The following is a 24,942-nucleotide window of genomic DNA, read 5'->3' as shown; positions in this document are numbered from 1 at the left end:
GGGATTTTGGCCTCAGGGAGTCTGGCGCTCTACGGGCGCTAGCGGAGGCAGTACCAATTAGCGGTGCACCGAGGGATGTCCCTGCTGACCCCCCATCCGGGGGTGGTACCCAGGGGGATGGATTTAAACGCTGCACTGAGGCCTCAACATTGTTCCTGTCCACCATCTTGGAATGGAGTCTCTGGAAGGAACACCGCAGCTGGGCGGTGAGCAGCAGCAGTTACCTGAACAACCTTTGAGCAGCTCCCAGCGGCGGTCTAGTGGCAGTAGTCGCGCTGGTAGAGCCAAAGAAACTCAGAAGTCAACTAAGTCCTCTGGCCGTAAGAAATCTCCGGCTAAGAAGGACCCCCCGATCACGGGGAGGAAATCTGTGTCCAAATCCAAACATAGAGAGTGTGCCATCTGTACGGAACCTCTTCCGGATGGACATAAAAAGAAATTGTGCAGCATCTGCATTCAACAATTAATTGAGGACGAGACCCCTGACCTTACGTCTACTCTTAGGGATCTGGTTAGACAGGAGGTCAGAGATTCCATAAGGTCTCAGAAGACAGTTTCAAAAAAGAGGAAGGAGATATTATCCCCAGCCTCGGATGTGGATTCAGACACGGGTGGTGTGAGTTCGGATTCTCATCCGTCATCATCATCAGAGGACGTGGAATCTAGTCGAACCTGTCTATCACTGGACAGGGTTAACCGCTTAGTCAAAGCTGTCAATAGCACTATGGGCATTGAGGAGACCCAGGCGGAATGTTCCATCCAGGATATAATGTTTAAAGGCATAGATCGCAAATCCAGAAGAGTATTTCCCGTAGTTGATAAAGTTAAGTCTCTGATTACGAGAGAATGGAAAAAACCCGAAAGGAAGGGGTCTCTCCCACCAGCGTTCAAAAGAAGATATCCCTTTGAGGAAGAAGCTTCTTCCCCCTGGGACAAGGTCCCGAAACTGGATGCGGCAGTGGCTAAAGCATGTAAAAAGACGTCTCTTCCGTTTGAGGATCTGGGGAGCCTAAAAGACCCGCTTGATAGGAAAGCTGAGGTATTCCTTAAAGGAGCTTGGGAAACATCAGCGGGTTCCCTGAGACCAGCGATTGCGGCCACCTGCACTGCCCGGTCGTTGATGGTATGGCTGGGTAATCTAGAAGACCAGCTCAAGGATAAGGTTCCTAGGAGCGAGATCCTATCATCTATGTCTATGATTCAGGATGCAGCAGCCTTCCTTGCGGATGCGTCAGCCGATTCTGTTAGGCTAGCGGCAAGGTCATCAGCACTGTCCAATGCGGCCCGTAGGGCTCTTTGGATAAAATGCTGGCCAGGAGACTTGCAGGCCAGATCAAAACTATGTGGCATCCCCTGTGAGGGGGTTCATTTGTTTGGCCCAGTGCTGGATGAGCTTCTAGAAAAAGCAGGTGACAGTAAGAAGCGATTCGCTCTCCTAGCAAGACCCTTCTATAGACGGGACTATAATAGAGGAGGGCCATATCGCCGAAGATCGGACAGGGATTCAAATAGAGAATCGACCAGATACAACTCTTACAGGGGAAGAGGTAGAGGTTACATGTTTAACTCTTCTAGAGACTCTAAAAAGCATCAATGACTGGCGGCCCAGGTGGGCGGTAGGCTTTTGGCCTTCTACCCAGCCTGGGTAAAAATCACCAATAGTCCATGGATACTCAGTATCATTAAAGAGGGGCTAAAGTTCCAATTCCACCATACCCCCCTGGAAAAATTCAAATTAACTCCTATCCGTTCTTCTCCCGCAGAACAGTTGGCGTTGGAGTCAGAGGTTCGAGATCTCCAAAAAAAGGGGGTTCTCGTTAAAGTACCTACGGAGGAACAAGGTACGGGGTTTTACTCCCCTTTATTCCTGGTAAAGAAGCCAGATGGATCTTATCGTACCATCATCAATCTGAAGGGCCTGAATGTATTCCTGCTGGTCCCATCCTTTAAAATGGAATCTGTGAAGTCGGCAATAAAGCTTCTTTTTCACAATTGCTTCATGGTTGTCTTAGATCTGAAAGACGCCTATTATCATGTCCCGATACATGCAACTCATCAGCGCTTTCTCAGGATGGCGATTTCTCTTGCCGGCACAGTGGAGCACTTTCAATATCGGGCACTCCCCTTTGGTGTTGCAATCGCACCTCGGGTGTTCACTAAGATTATGGTGGAGGTTATGGCACACCTTCATGAGCAAAATATACTAATAATTCCCTATCTGGATGATTTATTGATCGTTGGGCGCTCAGAGGTACACTGTAAAGAACAGTTGGGGAAAGTGATGGCGGCGTTACACAACTTAGGATGGGTTATCAATCTCAAAAAGTCGCGTCTTCAGCCCTCAACATCACAGCAGTTCTTGGGTCTTACTGTGGATTCAGCTCAGCAGGAATGTCGCCTGCCAGACTCAAAAGTTGATACTATTCACCGGCTGGCCTCCAGGGCAATTAGTAATCCCGTAGTTTCCCTAAGAAGTGCTATGTCACTCTTAGGTTCACTTACTTCTTGTTTTCCGGCGGTGATGTGGGCACAGTTTCACTCCAGGGCTCTGCAATGGGATGTTCTGCATAATTTTCGGCGTCTGGGCGCTAACCTTGACAAAAAATTTTCCCTATCTGTAGAGGCCACGGGTTCACTAAGGTGGTGGACACACATCCCTAATCTGCGTAAAGGGGTACCTTGGACATATCATATATCACGGGTAATAACAACGGATGCTAGCCCCACGGGGTGGGGAGCACACTGGGAGGGCAATTGCATTCAGGGTCTGTGGTCCCATTCTGAGCGAGACACGTCCTCCAATCTGAAGGAATTGATGGCGGTGGAACGCGCCTTAGATAGGTTCCTTATACCTCTGCAGGGTAGACATGTTAGGATACTCTCTGACAACCAGGTGACCGTTGCTTATGTGAACCACCAAGGAGGTACACGGTCTAGGTCATTAATGAACGTTACAAATCATATCTTTCAGATGGCCGAAAATCACCTGCTCTCCCTTACGGCCCTTCATATAAAGGGAAATCTAAATACCATGGCCGATTACTTAAGCCGCAACGAGCTCAGACAAGGGGACTGGTCTCTAAAACCGGCTGTCTTCAATCAGATCGTGCGGTTGTGGGGATGTCCAGAGATAGATCTGTTTGCCAGTCGAGGAAACAAGAAACTCCATCAATTCTGTTCCCTAGACCCAAGGGACAACCCGTACGCAGTCGACGCTCTTCTGATCCCCTGGAATTTCAATCTCGCCTACGCTTTCCCTCCTCTGAATCTCATTCCTATGGTTCTGAGGAAAATTCGCGAAGACGGAGCCCGAGTGGTTTTAATAGCCCCATTCTGGCCCAGAAGGTCTTGGTTCCCATGGTTGAGAAGCATGTCCATTTCCCAACCATGGATCCTCCCAGAAATACCGGACCTCCTTTCCCAGGGTCCAGTCTTCCATCCACGAGTAACCAACTTGCACCTGACAGCGTGGAACTTGAGAGGTCACTTCTGAAAGGAAAGGGATTCTCCCAGAATCTTGTAAATACTCTACTTAAAAGTAGGAAAGCCTCCACGACTAGCATTTATGTTAGGGTAGGGAGGAAGTTCCTATCAAGTTCAGGAGCACAAATCGATCAAAAACCTGATATTGCTCAGATCCTAGAATTTTTACAGAAGGGCCTAGAGTTAGGCTTAGCCACCAGCACCCTTAGAGTTCAGGTTTCAGCTCTAGGGGCACTATATAATTCCAACATAGCCAGTAATCACTGGATAACAAGGTTTTTCAAAGCGGTCACCAGATCCAGGCCGGTTGTTAAACAGAGAATAGTTCCATGGGACCTAAATCTTGTGCTCTCAGCTCTAACACAAGCTCCGTTCGAGCCTATTGACTCTGTCCCGATCAAGATCCTGTCGGTCAAAACAGCCCTCTTAGTTGCTCTTACATCGGCAAGAAGGGTTAGTGATCTTCAGGCATTATCCAGGCAACGTCCATATATGCAATTTTTGGAAGATAGAGTGGTGATGAGGCCTGACCCTTTTTATCTTCCAAAGGTTGCCTCAAAATTTCATAGATCCCAGGAGGTGATCCTACCTTCATTTTGTCCTAATCCCTCTAACAATAAGGAGCAGAGATTTCATTGTTTGGACGTACGTAGGTGCCTTCTTAAATACATTTCAGTAACAGACACCTGGAAAAAAGACCACGCATTATTTTTATCCTACCAGGGGGTTAGGAAGGGACTTAGAGTATCAAAAAATACCCTAGCCAGATGGATTAGGGAGGCGATATCTCTTGCTTATACCGCAGGTGGCGTGGAGATTCCAGAAGGTATAAAGGCTCACTCCACTCGTGCGGTAGCCACATCCTGGGCTGAGAGAGCAGAAGTATCGATTGAGGACATCTGTAAGGCGGCCACATGGTCTTCTCCATCCACCTTTCTTAGACACTATAGATTAGATCTAGGTGGCTCCTCCGACCTCACGTTTGGGAGAAGGGTGCTGGAAGCTATTATCCCTCCCTAGTCACCTTTTCACTTCTCTGAAAGTCTCTCGTTGTGCTGTCATGGCGACTGAATAAATACGTACGCTACTCACCTGGTAGCAGTGTTTTTTCAGGAGCCATGACAGCACCCTTATATTCCCTACCCTCTTTGTTTATGGGTTCAACACTTCCTTTAGAAAATTCCTAAGTTTATTCACTGGGTGAATTGTACCATATATTAATATTGTTTATGTGCTACTAACCTAGAAGGTCCTTTCATACTCTGTAAACCAATTGGCGGGTGAGTGAGGTGCCGCCCTTTTATGTCTGAGGTTTCCTGTCCCTGAAGGGCGGATCCCCTCTCTCGTTGTGCTGTCATGGCTCCTGAACAAACACTGCTACCAGGTGAGTAGCGTACGTATATCCTCGAACGGGAGCGCAAATTTTTTCGAGGCTTTAGCCACCGCTACATCCAGTTTTGGCACCTTGTCCCAGGAAGTGGATGCCTCGTCTTCAAAGGGATACTTCCTTTTAAACGAGGGCACCGAAGAATTCCTCCTATCCGGTTTCTCCCACTCTTTTTTAATCAGTGTCTGGATATTGGGATTTAGCAGAAATGTTCTCCGCTTTTTTTGTCCCAGACCTCCGAACATTATATCTTGGGCCGTTCTATCGGGTCTGGGATCCTCAACCCCCATAGTAGCCCTAACTGCTCTCACTAGAGTATCCACCTCCTCTAGTGGGAAGCAATGACGGCCCGAATCTTCATTGGAGGAAGATAGGGAGGAATTAGAATTGTCAGAATCCACCTCCTCAGATGAGGATCGGACAGAGTGGGAATATACCATCTCCTTCACCTTATCCTTCCCTTTTTTGGAAGATGAAAGGGCATTCTGAACCTCGGATCTAATTATCGTTTTAAGTTCAGATGCGATATCAGGGGTCTCTTCACACAATAATCGTTGAATGCATGATTTACAAAGCTTTTTGTTCCAGGCTACCGGCAAAGCTTTGTTACAGGTGGGGCAGGATCTATTTTTCTTTTTCTCCAGCCTCTTCTTTTCCTAATAAGGGAGAAGAGGGAACCCCATTATAAAATATGCACTTTCACAGAGATCACTCACCATTCGGATGTGGAGGTAGGTACCGGTTCTGGAGGAGGGCCCGGGTCTGGTAGAGGAAGCTCTTGAAGAGGAGAGTTGGTCATTGCAGCAGATCTGCTGCGCTGCATGGAATGACTGCTAGATCCACTTCTCCTGGTAGTCTTAGGGTCTGTTTTCCTATGGTGCTGCTGCCTCGGCTGCAGTTCCTGCTGAAGATCGCTGTCCTCCATGCTCGCAGGGATATAGTGCACACTGCGACAACTATGTGTGCACTATCTCCCTATTTGAATCCGGCGCCACCCCCGGCGTTCACCGCACTTCCAGCTCCTACAACACATCCTCCAGGGAGAAAAAGCTACCGCGCATGCGCGCGGAGATGACCTGGAAGTTCTGCCGCCTTTCCAGAGCGGCGGCCATCTTTGTACACCCGGAGCGTGCGCTTATCGGCACAGGAGCTCCGGGTGATCCAGCGCCCCTTCCTCCCTCAGTCGGCGGCGATTCCCCCTCTGCACACCCTGAAGAACCCCTCGGTTCCAGCGGTGGCGGCTTCGGGTGCCAGAGGAGCCGCGGCAGGAGCCTCTTCGCTGCCGGAACCCAACTGCCCGGTCCCTGGCCATGGCCATGATACGGCGTCTTTCAGGTACCACCGAAAAGAGGTTCCCCATCAGGGACAGGAAACCAACTGATGCGAGGGAGAGGTACCGCCCTTTTATCTGTAGGTTTCCTGTCCCTGAAGGGCGGATCCCGTCTCTCCGTAGTGCTGTCATGGGACACCGAGAAAGAAAAATTGACAAGAGATTTCAATGCAAGATTGTGCGGATGTTGGATAAAGAAACTCAACTAACATCCAAACAAGTTCAAGCTGCCCTGCAGTCCGAGGGTACAACAGTGTCAACCCGTACTATCCGTCGGCGTCTGAATGAAAAGGGACTCTATGGTAGGAGACCCAGGAAGACCTCACTTCTTACCCTGAGACATAAAAAAGCCAGGCTGGAGTTTTCCAAAACTTACCTGAAAAAGCCTAAAACGTTTTGGAAGAATGTTCTTTGGTGAGATGAGACAAAAGTAGAGCTTTTTGGGCAAAGGCATCAACATAGATTTTACAGGAGAAAAAAAGAGGCATTCAAAGAAAAGAACACGGTCCCTATAGTCAAACATGGCGGAGGTTCCCTGATGTTTTGGGGTTGCTTTGCTGCCTCTGGCACTGGACTGCATTATAATGTAGGGCCCAGTGTGAGAAAGCTGGGTCTCCCTCAGAGGTCATGGGTCTTCCAGCAGGACAATGACCCAAAACACACTTCAAAAAGCACTGGAAAATGGTTTGAGAGAAAGCACTGGAGACTTCTAAGGTGGCCAGCAATGAGTCCAGACCTGAATCCCATAGAACACCTGTGGAGAGATCTAAAAATGGCAGTTTGGAGAAGGCACCCTTCAAATATCAGGGACCAGGAGCAGTTTGCCAAAGAAGAATGGTCTAAAATTCCAGCAGAGCATTGTAAGGCTAGGTTCCCATTGCGTTATGGCGGTACGTTTAACGGACGATATTACACCACGGCATAACGCGGTGTAACGTAGTCCATTAACGCCACCATTGCTTGTAATGGCGAATGCATCGCTAGCGCACGCCCACATTGGGTGTGCGCTAGCGATGTGCCGTCATTTGAGTGACGGACCTCGAACGCTGCTTGCATGCGATCCCTTTTGGGACATTGCGTTAGCGCAGTCCGTAGTGCTATGCGCTAAACGGACTGCCCTAACGCAATGTGAACCTAGCCTTAGAAACTCATTGATGGTAATCCGGAAGCGGTTGGTCGCAGTTATTTTGGCTAAAGGTTGTGCAACCAAGTATTAGGCTGAGGGTGCCAATACTTTTGTCTGGCCCATTTTTGGAGTTTTGTGAGAAATGATCAATATTTTGCTTTTTCCTTCATTCTCTTTTGTGTTTTTTCATTTAAGACAAATTAAAGGGCCACTGTCACCCCCCTGCAGCCGTTATAAACTAAAAGAGCCACCTTGTGCAGCAGTAATGCTGCATTCTAACAAGGTGGCTCTTTTAGTTTTGTGTTCAGGTATTATTAAAATAAAGCGTTTTGAAACTCTGCAGAAATACCTGTCTTTGTCCACGGAGGCGGGTCTGAAGCCTCCTCTGTGAAGTGCCCAACAGCCGTCACTCACATCTTCTGGGGCGATGGTCGCCGCCTCCTGCGTGCTGTTTTCTTTTCAAATCCGGCGCCGGCGCTGTGTAAATACTTGTGGGGCAGGCGCAGTAAGCTCTGGCTGTCTGACGTCACAGCCAGGCTTGCAGACTGCGCCTGTGCTGGCAGTGCGGCCACCCACCTCGGGAATCCCTGCCCCGCACTGTTATGCATTATGCACAGTGCGGGGCTAGGATTCCTGGGCATGCGCACTGCATGTCTCTCAGACTCTCACCCAGGTCCCCCGCCTTCCAGCCTCTGGCTATTCAGCTGAGCTCATCCTGCCGCCTCCTCCTTCTGCTCATAGCAATCGCCGGGAAAGAAACAACCTAGGAAACTTGCCTGCTAGCTGCTGTGTGTTGTCTAGCTGTGTTCTACAGGTGTATGGATTGGATATGTTAATAAATAGGGGGTGATCTTTACCCAGCGATAAGTAAAGTTATATACTGATCTGGCCATACATTATACCGCACTATGGATATATATTGGATGTTGGGGGAGCATTATACCGCACTATGGATATATATTGGATGTTGGGGGAGCATTATACCGCACTATGGATATATATTGGATGTTGTGGGAGCATTATACCGCACTATGGATATATATTGGATGTTGTGGGAGCATTATACTGCACTATGGATATATATTGGATGTTGTGGGAGCATTATACCGCACTATGGATATACAGTGGGGCAAAAAAGTATTTAGTCAGTCAGCAATAGTGCAAGCTCCACCACTTAAAAAGATGAGAGGCGTCTGTAATTTACATCATAGGTAGACCTCAACTATGGGAGACAAACTGAGAAAAAAAAATCCAGAAAATCACATTGTCTGTTTTTTTAACAATTTATTTGCATATTATGGTGGAAAATAAGTATTTGGTCAGAAACAAACAATCAAGATTTCTGGCTCTCACAGATCTGTAACTTCTTCTTTAAGAGTCTCCTCTTTCCTCCACTCATTACCTGTAGTAATGGCACCTGTTTAAACTTGTTATCAGTATAAAAAGACACCTGTGCACACCCTCAAACAGTCTGACTCCAAACTCCACTATGGTGAAAACCAAAGAGCTGTCAAAGGACACCAGAAACTAAATTGTAGCCCTGCACCAGGCTGGGAAGACTGAATCTGCAATAGCCAACCAGCTTGGAGTGAAGAAATCAACAGTGGGAGCAATAATTAGAAAATGGAAGACATACAAGACCACTGATAATCTCCCTCGATCTGGGGCTCCACGCAAAATCCCACCCCGTGGGGTCAGAATGATCACAAGAACGGTGAGCAAAAATCCCAGAACCACGCGGGGGGACCTAGTGAATGAACTGCAGAGAGCTGGGACCAATGTAACAAGGCCTACCATAAGTAACACACTACGCCACCATGGACTCAGATCCTGCAGTGCCAGACGTGTCCCACTGCTTAAGCCAGTACATGTCCGGGCCCGTCTGAAGTTTGCTAGAGAGCATTTGGATGATCCAGAGGAGTTTTGGGAGAATGTTCTATGGTCTGATGAAAGCAAACTGGAACTGTTTGGTAGAAACACAACTTGTCGTGTTTGGAGGAAAAAGAACACTGAGTTGCATCCATCAAACACCATACCTACTGTAAAGCATGGTGGTGGAAACATCATGCTTTGGGGCTGTTTCTCTGCAAAGGGGCCAGGACGACTAATCCGGGTACATGAAAGAATGAATAGGGCCATGTATCGAGAGATTTTGAGTGCAAACCTCCTTCCATCAGCAAGGGCATTGAAGATGAAACGTGGCTGGGTCTTTCAACATGACAATGATCCAAAGCACACCGCCAGGGCAACGAAGGAGTGGCTTCGTAAGAAGCATTTCAAGGTCCTGGAGTGGCCTAGCCAGTCTCCAGATCTCAACCCTATAGAAAACCTTTGGAGGGAGTTGAAAGTCCGTGTTGCCAAGCGAAAAGCCAAAAGCATTACTGCTCTAGAGGACATCTGCATGGCGGAATGGGCCAACATACCAACAACAGTGTGTGGCAACCTTGTGAAGACTTACAGAAAACGTTTGACCTCTGTCATTGCCAACAAAGGATATATTACAAAGTATTGAGATGAAATTTTGTTTCTGACCAAATACTTATTTTCCACCATAATATACAAATAAATTGTTAAAAAAACAGACAATGTGATTTTCTGGATTTTTTTTTCTCAGTTTGTCTCCCATAGTTGAGGTCTACCTATGATGTAAATTACAGACGCTTCTCATCTTTTTAAGTGGTGGAACTTGCACTATTGCTGACTGACTAAATACTTTTTTGCCCCACTGTATATTGGATGTTGTGGGAGCATTATACCGCACTATGGATATATATTGGATGTTGTGGGAGCATTATACCGCACTGGATATATATTGGATGTTGTGGGAGCATTATACCGCACTATGGATATATATTGGATGTTGGGGGAGCATTATACCGCACTATGAATATATATTGGTTGTTGGGGGAGCATTATGCCGCACTATGGATATATATTGGATGTTGGGGGAGCATTATACCGCACTGTGGATCAATATACGGACCTGTCGGGGGAGCATTATACCGCACTGCGGATCAATATACAGACCTGTTGGGGGAGCATTATACCGCACTATGGATATATATTGGATGTTGGGGGAGCATTATACCGCACTATGGATCAATATACGGACCTGTCGGGGGAGCATTATACCGCACTGCTGATCAATATACAGACCTGTTGGGGGAGCATTATACCGCACTGCAGATGAATATACGGACCTGTTGGGGGAGCATTATACCGCACTGCGGATCAATATACGGACCTGTTGGGGGAGCATTATACCGCACTGCGGATCAATATACGGACCTGTTGTGGGAGCATTATACCGCACTGCGGATGAATATACAGACCTGTTGGGGGAGCATTATACCGCACTGCGGATCAATATACAGACCTGTTGGGGGAGCATTATACCGCACTGCGGATGAATATACAGACCTGTTGGGGGAGCATTATACCGCACTGCAGATTTATATACGGACCTGTTGGGGAAGCATTATACCGCACTGCTGATCAATAAACGTAGATGTTGGGGGAGCATTATACCGCACTGCGGATGAATATACAGACCTGTTGGGGGAGCATTATACCGCACTGCTGATCAATATATGGACCTGTTGGGGGAGCATTATACCGCACTGCTGATCAATATACGGACCTGTTGGGGGAGCATTATACCGCACTGAAGATCTATATACGGTATGTGGTTCTGGATTAATAATTTAATTATTTTTTTTTTCTGTATAGATATAGATATCTTTAGAAGATTGTACATATATTGATTTGTCTTCTGGAAAGAAAGTACCACCTTATTGGCTAGATGTACACATCAGGATCTTTCCTTTTTTAATTTATTTTTTTTTTTTTGGGGGGGGGGGGAGGTTATTTAAAAAAAAAAAAAAATTTAAAAAGGAAAGATCCTGATGTGTACATCTAGCCAATAAGGTGGTACTTTCTTTCCAGAAGACAAAGCAATATATGTACAATCTTCTAAAGATATCTATATCTATACAGAAAAAAAAAATAATTAAATTATTAATCCAGAACCACATACCGTATATAGATCTTCAGTGCGGTATAATGCTCCCCCAACAGGTCCGTATATTGATCAGCAGTGCGGTATAATGCTCCCCCAACAGGTCCGTATATTGATCAGCAGTGCGGTATAATGCTCCCCCAACAGGTCTGTATATTGATCAGCAGTGCGGTATAATGCTCCCCCAACAGGTCCGTATATTGATCAGCAGTGCGGTATAATGCTCCCCCAACAGGTCTGTATATTGATCCGCAGTGCGGTATAATGCTCCCCCAACAGGTCTGTATATTGATCAGCAGTGCGGTATAATGCTCCACCAACATCTCCGTTTATTGATCAGCAGTGCGGTATAATGCTCCCCCGACAGGTCCGTATATTGATCCATAGTGCGGTATAATGCTCCCCCAACAACCAATATATATTCATAGTGCGGTATAATGCTCCCCCAACATCTCCGTTTATTGATCAGCAGTGCGGTATAATGCTCCCCCAACAGGTCCGTATATTGATCAGCAGTGCGGTATAATGCTCCACCAACATCTCCGTTTATTGATCAGCAGTGCGGTATAATGCTCCCCCGACAGGTCCGTATATTGATCCATAGTGCGGTATAATGCTCCCCCAACAACCAATATATATTCATAGTGCGGTATAATGCTCCCCCAACATCTCCGTTTATTGATCAGCAGTGCGGTATAATGCTCCCCCAACAGGTCCGTATATTGATCAGCAGTGCGGTATAATGCTCCCCCGACAGGTCCGTATATTGATCCATAGTGCGGTATAATGCTCCCCCAACATCCAATATATATCCATAGTGCGGTATAATGCTCCCCCAACAGGTCTGTATATTGATCCGCAGTGCGGTATAATGCTCCCCCAACAGGTCCGTATATTGATCAGCAGTGCGGTATAATGCTCCCCCGACAGGTCCGTATATTGATCCATAGTGCGGTATAATGCTCCCCCAACAACCAATATATATTCATAGTGCGGTATAATGCTCCCCCAACATCTCCGTTTATTGATCAGCAGTGCGGTATAATGCTCCCCCGACAGGTCCGTATATTGATCCATAGTGCGGTATAATGCTCCCCCAACATCCAATATATATCCATAGTGCGGTATAATGCTCCCACAACATCCAATATATATCCATAGTGCGGTATAATGCTCCCCCAACATCCAATATATATCCATAGTGCGGTATAATGTATGGCCAGATCAGTATATAACTTTACTTATCGCTGGGTAAAGATCACCCCCTATTTAGTAACATATCCAATCCATAGACCTACAGAACACAGCTAGACAACACACAGCAGCTAGCAGGAAAGATTCCTAGGTTGTTTCTTTCCCGGCGATTGCTATGAGCAGAAGGAGGAGGCGGCAGGATGAGCTCAGCTGAATAGCCAGAGGCTGGAAGGCGGGGGGGCGGGGGACCTGGGTGAGAGTCTGAGAGACATGCAGTGCGCATGCCCAGGAATCCTAGCCCCGCACTGTGCATAATACATAACACAGTGCGGGGCAGGGATTCCCGAGGTGGGTGGCCGCACTGCCAGCACAGGCGCAGTCTGCAAGCCTGGCTGTGACGTCAGACAGCCAGAGCTTACTGCGCCTGCCCCACAAGTATTTACACAGCGCCGGCGCCGGATTTGAAAAGAAAACAGCACGCAGGGGGCGGCGACCATCGCCCCAGAAGATGTGAGTGACGGCTGTTGGGCACTTCACAGAGGAGGCTTCAGACCCGCCTCCGTGGACAAAGACAGGTATTTCTGCAGAGTTTCAAAACGCTTTATTTTAATAATACCTGAACACAAAACTAAAAGAGCCACCTTGTTAGAATGCAGCATTACTGCTGCACAAGGTGGCTCTTTTAGTTTATAACGGCTGCAGGGGGGTGACAGTGGCCCTTTAAATGAAGATAATAATACCAAATAATTTGTGTTTACAATCATTTTCAGGAAGAAAATGAGTATTATCTGACAGAATTGCAGGGGTGTCAATACTTTTGGCCATGACTGTATATATGTTTTTTAAAAGCTTTTATTTAACTGAATTATGATATACAGGGCTGATTGTTACGTTATACAGGGCTGGTTATTACGTTATACTGGGCTGGTTATTACGTTATGCAGGGCTGGTTATTATGTTATACTGGGTTGTTTATTACATTATACTGGGTTGTTTATTACGTTATGCTGGGCCGGTTGTTCCGTTATACTGGGCCGGTTGTTCCGTTATACTGGGCCGGTTGTTCCGTTATACTGGGCCGGTTGTTCCGTTATACTGGGCCGGTTGTTCCGTTATACTGGACTGGTTATTACGTTATACTGGGATGGCTATTACGTTATACTGGGCTGGTTGTTACGTTATACTGGGCTGGTTGTTACGTTATACTGGGCTGTTTATTACGTTATACAGGCTTTTTAGGGAAGGAGGAATCGGGCACAGCTGAATGCTTCTGGGTTGGAGGACACGGGGCACCTGACAGGTTACCTTTTAACCTATATTCTTATGAATCAGTGAACAATTCTCATGCACCATTGGTAATTCTGTGCGAAGAAAAACATAAAATTCCAAAAGATCGGAGGCACCAGAAATAGCAGAGTGACGTGCTCTTCTCATTCTGTCCGAATCCTGTGCCCAGATGGGGGCGGATTGAATGTGCCCGAGGAAGCAGTGCCTGCATGTCAGAGAATTGTTACCCGCATGGAGATGTGTCCATAGGAGCGCACGTAATGCAAATATCATACAAAAGTGATTATTCTGAAGAGTCAAGACATATAAAAAGGGAGGGGGATCAAATAATAGGGAAAAACCCCTTTAACCCCTTAGCGACCGCCGATACGCCTTTTAACGGCGGCCGCTAAGGGTACTTAAACCACAGCGCCGTTAATTAACGGCGCTGTGGAAAAAGTAAATAGCGCCCCCCAGAGTTGGATTTTCTCCGGGGTCTCGGCTGCCGGGGGTAGCCGAGACCCCAGAGAACATGATTCGGGTTTTTTTTTAACCCACCCCGCATTTGCGATCGCCGGTAATTAACCGTTTACCGGCGATCGCAAAAAAAAGAAACGCGATCTCTTTTTAATTTCTCTATCCTCCGATGTGATCGCACATCGGAGGATAGAGAAAAGGGGTCCCAGGCAGCCCCCCAATACTTACCTATCTCCCCCGATGCTCCTCGTGGCTCCCGGTGGGCGCCGCCATCTTGAAAATGGCGGGCGCAGTGCGCCCGCCGGCCGGCCGGCCCCGCGAGAATCTCTGGGGTCTCGGCTGCCGGGGGCAGCCGAGACCCCAAAGAGCATGATCGGGGGTCGGTTTTAGCGACCCCTGTTTTGCGATCGCCGGTAATTAACTGTTTACCGGCGATCGCAAAAAAAAAAGAAAAAGCTAAGTGTAATTCTCTGTCCTCTGATGTGATCGCACATCAGAGGACAGAGAAATAGGGGGATTCGGGGACCCTAGCATACTCACCTGTGTCCCTGGATCCTCCTGCTGCTCCTCCTGGCCGCCGGCATCTTCTGGGCAAAAGAAAATGGCGGGCGCATGTGCAGTGCGCCCGCCATCTGTCTCCATCTGCCGGCCGGCAGGAGAAGAGCAGTTGGGGCTAAAATTAGGGTTAGGGGTAGGGTTAGGGGTAGGGTTAGTAGGGTTAGGGGTAGGGTTAGTAGGGTTAGGGGTAGGGTTAGGGCTAGGGTTAAGGCTAGGGTTAGGGTTAGGGCTAAATTTAGGGTTAGGGTAGGCGCTAAATTTAGGGTTAGGCTTCTTTCACACTTACGTCGGTACGGGGCCGTCGCAATGCATCAGCCCGACATACCAACGCACGTTGTGAAAATTGTGCACAACGTGGGCAGCGGATGTAGTTTTTCAACGCATCCGCTGCCCAATCTATGTCCTGGGGAGGAGGGGGCGGAGTTACGGCCACGCATGCACGGTCAGAAATGGCGGATGCGACGTACAAAAAAACGTTACATTGAACGTTTTTTTGTGCTGACGGTCCGCCAAAACACTGATCCAGTGCACTACGGACGCGACGTGTGGCCATCCGTCACGATCCGACGGCAATACAAGTCTATGGGCAAAAAACGCATCCTGCGGGCACATTTGCAGGATCCGTTTCTTGTCCAAAATGACGGATTGCGACGGATGCCAAACTACGCAAGTGTGAAAGTAGCCTTAGGGTTAGGGTTGGGGCTAAAGTTAGGGTTAGAGTTGGGATTAGGGTTTGGATTAGGGTTGGTATTAGGGTTAGGGTTGGCATTAGGGTTACGCTTGGGATTAGGGTTAGGTTTGGGATTAGGGTTAAGGTTAGGGTTGTGATTAGGGGTGTATTGGGATTAGGGTTAGGTTTGAGGTTAGTGTTGAGATTAGGATTAGGGGTGTGTTGGATTTAGGGTTTTGATTAGGGTTAGGGTTGACATTAGGGTTGTTTTGGGGTAAGGGTTGGGATTATCGTTAGGGTTAGTGATTAGGATTATGGATCGGGTTGGGATTAGGGTTAGGGGTGTGTTGGAGTTGGGTTGGAGCTAGAATTGGGGGGTTTCCACTGTTTAGGTACATCAGGGGGTCTCCAAACACGACAGCCAATTTTGCGCTCAAAAAGTCAAATGGTGCTCCCTCCCTTCTGAGCTCTGCCGTGCGCCCAAACAGTGGGTTACCCCCACATATTTGGCATCAGCATACTCGGGATAAATTGGACAACAACTTCTGGGGTCCAATTTCTCTTGTTACCCTTGTGAAAATAAAAACTTGGGGGCTACAAAATCCTTTTTGTGGAAAAATATATATATATATTTTTTTATGACTCTGCATTATAAACTTCTGTGAAGCACTTGGGCATTCAAAGTTCTCACCACACATCTATATAAGTTCCTTGGGGGGTCTAGTTTCCAAAACGGGGTCACTTGTGGGGGGTTACTACTGTTTAGGTACATCAGGGGCTCTGCAAACGCAACATAACGCCCACAGACCATTCTATCTAAGTCTGCATTCCAAAACGGCGCTCCTTCCCTTCCGAGCTCTGCCGTGCGCCCAAACAGTGGTTTACCCCTACATATTGGGCATCAGCATACTCAGGATAAATTGGACAACAACTTTAGTGGTCCAATTTCTCCTGTTACCCTTGTGAAAATAAAAACTTGGGGGCTACAATATCTTTTTTGTGGAAAAAAAAAATATTTTTTATTTTCACGACTCTGCATTCTAAACTTCTGTGAAGCACTTGGGCATTCAAAGTTCTCACCACACATCTAGATAAGTTCCTTAAGGGGTCTAGTTTCCAAAATGGGGTCACTTGTGGGGGATTTCCACTGTTTAGGCACATCAGGGGCTCTCCAAACGCGACATGGCGTCCAATCTCAATTCCAGCCAATTCTACATTGAAAAAGTAAAACGGCGCTCCTTCACTTCTAAGTTCTGCGGTGCGCCCAAAAAGTGGTTTACCCCAACATATGGGGTATTGGCGTATTCAGGAGAAATTGCATAACAAAATTTATGGTTACATTTCTGTTTTTACACTTGTGAAAATAAAAAAAATGGTTCTGAATTAAGATGTTTGCTAAAAAAAGTTAAATGTTCATTTTTTCCTTCCACATTGTTTCAGTTCCTGTGAAGCACGTAAAGGGTTAATAAACTTCTTGAATGTGGTTTTGAGAACCTTGAGGGGTGTAGTTTTTAGAATGGTGTCACACTTCATTATTTTCTATCATATAGATAGACCCCTCAAAATGACTTCACATGTGATGTGGTCCCTAAAAAAAAAATGGAGTTGTAAAAATGAGAAATTGCTGGTCAACTTTTAACCCTTATAACTCCCTAACAAAAAAAAATTTTGTTTCCAAAATTGTGCTGATGTAAAGTAGACATGTGGCAAATGTGACATATCTCTCTGATTTAAGGGCATAAAAATACAAAGTTTGAAAATTGCAAAATTTTAAAAATTTTCGCCATATTTCCGTTTTTTTCATAAATAATCGCAAGTAATATCGAAGAAATGTTACCACTAACATGAAGTACAATATGTCACGAAAAAACAATCTCAGAATCAGCGGGATCCATTGAAGCGTTCCAGAGTTATAACCTCATAAAGTGACAGTGGTCAGAATTGCAAAAATTGGCTCGGTCATTAAGTACCAAATTGGCTCTGTCACTAAGGGGTTAAAGGTTGTGTCACCAGAACCACTCTTGTCTCCGCGCCCCATTTAGTTCCTGTAGACCTGAGTGTGCACCCACTTACAATCCATATCTTGGGCTGCACATGTATTACATTCATCCACCATTCGTTTTCCACTGCAAAATCAGTAGTTTCACTATGACGACAGCGCGGCCCCATCTCCTGACACTGGTGACCCGTGTGGCAGGCGCAGATTTCTTATTATTCTCTTGTGAGCTCCGGGCTGATATACATTTACTTACTGTTATGTTTCTACATTTTATTGAAAAGCAAAAAACACAAAAACCATTCATATTACAGTAACCCATTTACACAGTTCTTAGGTAACTTCTGTGAGGCAGAATGTGAGAAGCAATTATCTGATGTTATTCGGACCCTACGGTATAATGGCAGTGTTTCCTGTGCTCCGTACAGTCAGTTCAGTCCTAAGTTAGCAATAAAATCTAATTGTATGTAATTGTTTCTATGTTTACATTGATACCCAGATTTATTGCAATATACCCATGTGATAAATGTTCTTGTGACGGTTTTTCATACGTGTTTAGAATGTGCTTTACTTGTACATATTAAGATGTTACAAAGGTTTTATTACAGATGACGTTCCCTACACGTATGTATTAGATTGTCCACAGATCCCACGGAGCGTCAGGGTGTTGTGTATGGCCAGGCTTATTGATGCTCATTTCTCCCTTAAGGGAACCTGCCAGTCGATTCATGCTGCCCACAGTCACTGAGAGGTATGCTTTAATCTGACACTTCTGGCGTTTTAGAGAAAAATATAATTTGATGGGCTGCCCCCTGCCCGCTTCTCCTCACTCCACTCTTGTTGACTCAGGGCTGTGGAGTCGGTAAGCCAAAAATCCGACTCAGACTCCTCAATTTCCATGACTCCGACTCCACCAAAATGGTCTCCGACTCCACGACTACAACTCCGCCTCCACAGCTGTGTGTGGACATCAGGAGAGATGTGTGAATCGAGCAGACGTCTGGGGGCCATACGGGACTAGTCGAGTCTCTCCTTATAGTCCACATTCAATCGTTTAATCCAGGGGTGCACAACTCCAGTCCTCATGGGCCACCAACAGTGCATTAGTGATCAGATAAGGTGTTATCTGAGCATGCTCGGGTGCTAACTGAATGTCTTCGGCATACTCGAATACTATGTTCGAGTCCCCGCGGCTCCATGTCTCGCGGCTGTTCGTGAACCGCAACACAGGAGGGATTGTCTCACAAACAGGAAATCCCTTCCCTGTCGAACAGCCGTGAGCACGCCGATGACACTCGGGTTAGCACTCGAATAGCACCTTATCCGAGGACATTCGTTCATCACTACAGTGCATGTTTTCAGGCCATCTTTAGTATTTTTATGTTGTTGTTTTTTTCTCCAATGTGTGTAGAGTTTAGAGTTTCCAGATATTTTTGCCTGGCTTTTCGCTTATAGGCAATCTATAAATAACCAAGCACCTATAGGAGAGAGAGCGTCAGTGGCTGTTGTGTCCAACTCAGGACTTTTATATTAAACCAAAAAACTATTTCAACAACAAAAGAAAATACAAATAGATCTTTTTTTTTTTTAATTCATAAAGAATAATAAAAGTATGGAATAAAATTGGGAAATTGTACAAACTAAACCATCATAGGATAAATCGTACAAGTACATAAGATTTCATTACTATTTACTATATATGTATATGTGTGTATATATATATATATATATATATATATATATATATATATATATACACATACATACATACATACATACATACATACATATACACAGTGGGGCAAAAAAGTATTTAGTCAGTCAGCAATAGTGCAAGTTCCACTACTTAAAAAGATGAGAGGCGTCTGTAATTTACATCATAGGTAGACCTCAACTATGGGAGACAAACTGAGAAAAAAAAATCCAGAAAATCACATTGTCTGTTTTTATAACATTTTATTTGCATATTATGGTGGAAAATAAGTATTTGGTCAGAAACAAACAATCAAGATTTCTGGCTCTCACAGACCTGTAACTTCTTCTTTTAGAGTCTCCTCTTTCCTCCACTCATTACCTGTAGTAATGGCACCTGTTTAAAGTTGTTATCAGTATAAAAAGACACCTGTGCACACCCTCAAACAGTCTGACTCCAAACTCCACTATGGTGAAGACCAAACAGCTGTCAAAGGACACCAGAAACAAAATTGTAGCCCTGCACCAGGCTGGGAAGACTGAATCTGCAATAGCCAACCAGCTTGGAGTGAAGAAATCAACAGTGGGAGCAATAATTAGAAAATGGAAGACATACAAGACCACTGATAATCTCCCTCTATCTGGGTCTCCATGCAAAATCCCACCCCGTGGGGTCAGAATGATCACAAGAACGGTGAGCAAAAATCCCAGAACCACGCGGGGGGACCTAGTGAATGAACTGCAGAGAGCTGGGACCAATGTAACAAGGCCTACCATAAGTAACACACTACGCCACCATGGACTCAGATCCTGCAGTGCCAGACGTGTCCCACTGCTTAAGCCAGTACATGTCCGGGCCCATCTGAAGTTTGCTAGAGAGCATTTGGATGATCCAGAGGCGTTTTGGGAGAATGTCCTATGGTCTGATGAAACCAAACTGGAACTGTTTGGTAGAAACACAACTTGTCGTGTTTGGAGGAAAAAGAATACTGAGTTGCATCCATCAAACACCATACCTACTGTAAAGCATGGTGGTGGAAACATCATGCTTTGGGGCTGTTTCTCTGCAAAGGGGCCAGGACGACTGATCCGGGTACATGAAAGAATGAATGGGGCCATGTATCGTGAGATTTTGAGTGCAAACCTCCTTCCATCAGCAAGGGCATTGAAGATGAAACGTGGCTGGGTCTTTCAACATGACAATGATCCTAAGCACACCGCCAGGGCAACGGAGTGGCTTCGTAAGAAGCATTTCAAGGTCCTGGAGTGGCCTAGCCAGTCTCCAGATCTCAACCCTATAGAAAACCTTTGGAGGGAGTTGAAAGTCCGTGTTGCCAAGCGAAAAGCCAAAAACATCACTGCTCTAGAGGAGATCTGCATGGAGGAATGGGCCAACATACCAACAACAGTGTGTGGCAACCTTGTGAAGACTTACAGAAAACGTTTGACCTCTGTCATTGCCAACAAAGGATATATTACAAGGTATTGAGATGAAATTTTGTTTCTGACCAAATACTTATTTTCCACCCTAATATGCAAATAAAATGTTAAAAAAACAGACAATGTGATTTTTCTGGATTTTTTTTCTCAGTTTGTCTCCCATAGTTGAGGTCTACCTATGATGTAAATTACAGACGCCTCTCATCTTTTTAAGTGGTGGAACTTGCACTATTGCTGACTGACTAAATACTTTTTTGCCCCACTGTGTATGTATGTATATATATATATATATATATATATATATATATATATATATATATATATATATATATATATATATATGTATGTATATATATATATATATATATATATATATATATGTATATATATATATATATATATACATGTATATATATGTATATATATGTGTGTGTGTGTGTATACCTAAGCAGTAGGGTAGGAGACTATGAAAAATATTGGGATGTGGCTTACAAATATAAATACCTGGCTTAATGCCCTATAGTGTAAGTATCGATTCCCCCTCTATGTAAGGCTACGGTCACACTGTCAGTATTTGTAAGCCAAGGAGTGGGCGATAAATGGAGAAGTGGTGACGTATTTCTATTGTACCTTTTCTCTGATTGTTCCTCACCTGTTCTTGCCTTATGAATACTGAGGAAAAATACTGACCAAATACTGCTAGTGTGACTAGCCTGAGGTACAAAATGGTATACACAAGTAACTTACCGTAACACCGAAGATAGAGTAATAATGGCAAAACAAACAAAAATGCAACATACAGTAATTATATGCTGTCCATACAAACCGTGTGGTGGCGTAACATCCTGACGCACGTTTCGCCTCGCTTCATCATGTGCAAGGTTTCATAAAGCTGCAATATTTGTGCACTTCTCCATACTTTCTTCTTCCCATCATTCTGGTACAGGTTTATCGTTGTGTCGTCTGTCCAAAGAATGCTTTTCCAGAACTGGGCTTATTCTTTAGATTTTTTTTGGCAAAGTCACATCTTGTATTTGTATTTTTAATGCTGATTAATGGTTTGCACTTTGTGGTAAATCTTCATGTATGTTTTGCAATAATAATAATTAAAAAAAAAGTACGGAATATTTGTTTCATCTTCCCTGCTGGTCCTTTTGCAGAACTGCTTAGCTCTTCTGTTGATCTCCATATTTCCTCTTATATCTTTTAAACACTGTATAAGTATATAGCAAAAATATCTTGTAGCACAGAGCTGTCCCACCTGGAAGTTAAACACACCATACCTAAAGAATAAAATAGAATGCACAAAAAGATCAGACACTTACAAAACTACTGTCACTAGTAACATTCACAGTCAGGTCATGATTTTGTTTGACCATTCCTTTTCTCCATACCAAACACTCTTAAGGCCCCTTCACATTAAGCGACGCTGCAGCGATACCGACAACGATCCGGATCGCTGCAGCGTCGCTGTTTGGTCGCTGGAGAGCTGTCACACAGACAGCTCTCCAGCGACCAACGATCCCGAAGTCCCCGGGTAACCAGGGTAAACATCGGGTTACTAAGCGCAGGGCCGCGCTTAGTAACCCGATGTTTACCCTGGTTACCAGCGTAAAAGTAAAAAAAAAAAAACACTACATACTTACCTACCGCTGTCTGTCCCCGGCGCTCAGCTTCTCTGCACTCCTCCTGTACTGGCTGTGAGCACAGCGGCCGGAAAGCAGAGCGGTGACGTCACCGCTCTGCTTTCCGGCTGACCGACGCTCACAGCCAGTGCAGGAGGAGTGCAGAGCACAGCGCCGGGGACAGACAGCGGTAGGTAAGTATGTAGTGTTTTTTTTTTTTTACTTTTACGCTGGTAACCAGGGTAAACATCGGGTTACTAAGCGCGGCCCTGCGCTTAGTTACCCGATGTTTACCCTGGTTACCAGTGAAGACATCGCTGGATCGGTGTCACACACGCCGATCCAGCGATGCCCACGGGAGATCCAGCGACGAAATAAAGTTCTGGACTTTGTTCAGCGACCAACGATCTCCCAGCAGGGGCCTGATCGTTGGTCGCTGTCACACATAACGATTTCCTTAACGATATCGTTGCTACGTCACAAAAAGCAACGATATCGTTAACGATATCGTTATGTGTGAAGGTACCTTTACTCTCCAAGTAGCTATAGGAGACATGTTTGTTTAAAACTACCCCAGATGTCCCCTCCCCCCTTTTCCTACACTTGCCTTAACCCCCTTTCCCCCCCCCCTCCTCTCCCCCCCCCCCCCCCTCCTCTCCCTCTCCTATCTCCCTTTTACTACTTGTTAAAAATTTAATAAAAAGTTTGGAAAAAAAAACTACCCCAGATGTCAAACCTTGTCAGTTCCTGTCTTCAAATTTTTCACGATAGGTCTTAAAAAAATAATAATAACAAAATAACGCATAGAAGATGCTATACACAGTTCTTTCTGTAACAGGCAAACATTCCATCTCCTGTTAATATTCTTGAGAGATTGCTTAAAGTAACTGACATGTTTCGCCTCTAGGCTTCATCATGGGTTCACTGGGATGGAATTACATTAAGAAAGTACTGTATGTAACTAGTGTTGATGGTTTTATGAGTTTCTCTGATCTGTTTAGGCATCTGCTTCAACAAGTGTGGAGGTTGGGTTTCAGCTCCGGGTCTCTGCTCCTGGTTTTAAGTTTTATAGTTTAATCACATGAAATTAAATAATAATGACGAATAATAATAAATTAAAAGGCAACGTTTTTCTTTTATTGAGCCTTTTTCCCCTTGCCCTTTCTACATTAAGTACTGATACGGCTGTGATTGGAGTCTTCTTCTCCAATCTCTGCTGTTGGTCACAAACTTTTTTCCATTGATGATAGAATACTGGTTTAAACATATACCGTAAATATATTTTGGGAAATCAATTTTTGCACCTAATAACACAAAATTTGGTCTTGCAGACTATTTTAATATTTTCTATGAACGGTCGTTTTTTACAAACCATGTAATAGCTGCTTTTTATCTTTTTATCTTTGTGTTTGTTATCCTGTTATATTTACTTCCCTTGATCTATGGAGCTGAATCTTCCTCTGAGTAAAGTATGTCCTTTGGCTGCAGTTCTAGGTCGTGTTTTCTTTTGTTTTTTTCTCCATCATTTAGCAGTTCCTGTATTAAAACATTGATCTCTTATGGCTGCTGATCTCTGTTCTCTCTGTCTGCCATCACTTTGATCTAATATAGCAGACAAGGTGCACAGCCCGAGGACTGCATTACGTGTATGTGTCAGTGATGCATCATTAATTAAGATATCATGGCTGATATCACCTTCCAGATTAATAGAATAAATGTTGTACACAATATTACTTCATGCATTATCATTATTATCCTGTTTTTCAAGAAAATCTTGTTTATCCCTCTGGTTAGAAAATGAATATTTATTGCCAGGAAAATAGGTCAACACCAAGGAATAAGATGTTGGGCTGTTTACGTCTTGTGCTCTCTTCCGGTTTTTCAGCTACTTAGACCTTGTTATCTTTCAGTATCGGGCTCTAATCGAGCGATTCCAGGCCGTCTCCATAGACTGTAGCACAAGTATTTGTTGTATACCGTGCTTACCAGGGCTCTAATGAAGATCAAAGCGGGCTAGACTTCCGAGATCACTGTTGGCCAAGCGCTCATTGACCGATTTTCCTTCCAGGCCCCCTTACCCCCATACTCTTTTACGTTTGGCTCACTGGCGAGACAGCCGCCTTTGCAGAAATTTGTCTCCCATGAGCACAAAGGATTTGGCATGTTGTTTTCCAAGTTCAGCGCTGTAGGGCTAAATATTGCCAGGATCTGAAATATCAGAGCACTCAAGACATTCCTGCTCTTAGTACAGTGTTTACAAGCTCAGTAGGAAAGAGTTTGTAAGCACTGCGCGTGTTTGGCCACTCCTGCTTGACTGCAGAATTGCCGGTCCCTTTTGCCAATGAGCACTAACAAACAGGAAAACAGGGATAGGAGGAGAACAAATACAAACAGAAATGGCAAGTAATTTTCACAATTTTTTTTAACCATAATAACGAGCCAGTTGTGAGAAGTATCATAAAACGTAACTTTTAACGGAAGACGCATAACATATAAGTATCTAGATGTTTGCCTTATTAATTCTTGTAAAGACTGAGGCTCTAGGGTTCCCAATATCTCTCACCCTAACAACCTCTGTCCCCGTAAATACAGCACCCTGCATTCTCTCCCTTTGTGTGGAGGTAGACACTTCTATACAAATCCACATATTACTATCCTGCTATCGTAACCCATATCTGCC

The 24,942-nt window shown here is 45.1% G+C and overlaps 1 protein-coding gene across 4 annotated transcripts in view; it reads left to right on the top strand.

Annotated features, from left to right (window-relative positions):
* Window positions 1–24,942, top strand: part of RFC1 (replication factor C subunit 1) — a 162,599-nt gene that overhangs the window by 77,597 nt on the left and 60,060 nt on the right. The window contains exon 1 of one of the 4 annotated variants that reach the window (XM_069744598.1): window positions 12,816–13,113. The exons of the other annotated variants lie outside the window; for them this stretch is intronic. The gene's annotated coding sequence lies outside the window, so the exon portion shown is untranslated. Of the gene's footprint in view, window positions 1–12,815; window positions 13,114–24,942 lie in introns of those variants that run through there. 4 annotated transcript variants of the gene reach the window in all.

This window comes from Ranitomeya imitator, chromosome 1 (genome assembly GCF_032444005.1).
Source record: "Ranitomeya imitator isolate aRanImi1 chromosome 1, aRanImi1.pri, whole genome shotgun sequence".
NCBI classification, from domain to species: Eukaryota; Metazoa; Chordata; class Amphibia; order Anura; family Dendrobatidae; genus Ranitomeya; species Ranitomeya imitator.
Note: the sequence above shows the minus strand (reverse complement) of the source record. Positions and strands in the feature narration are given on the sequence as shown.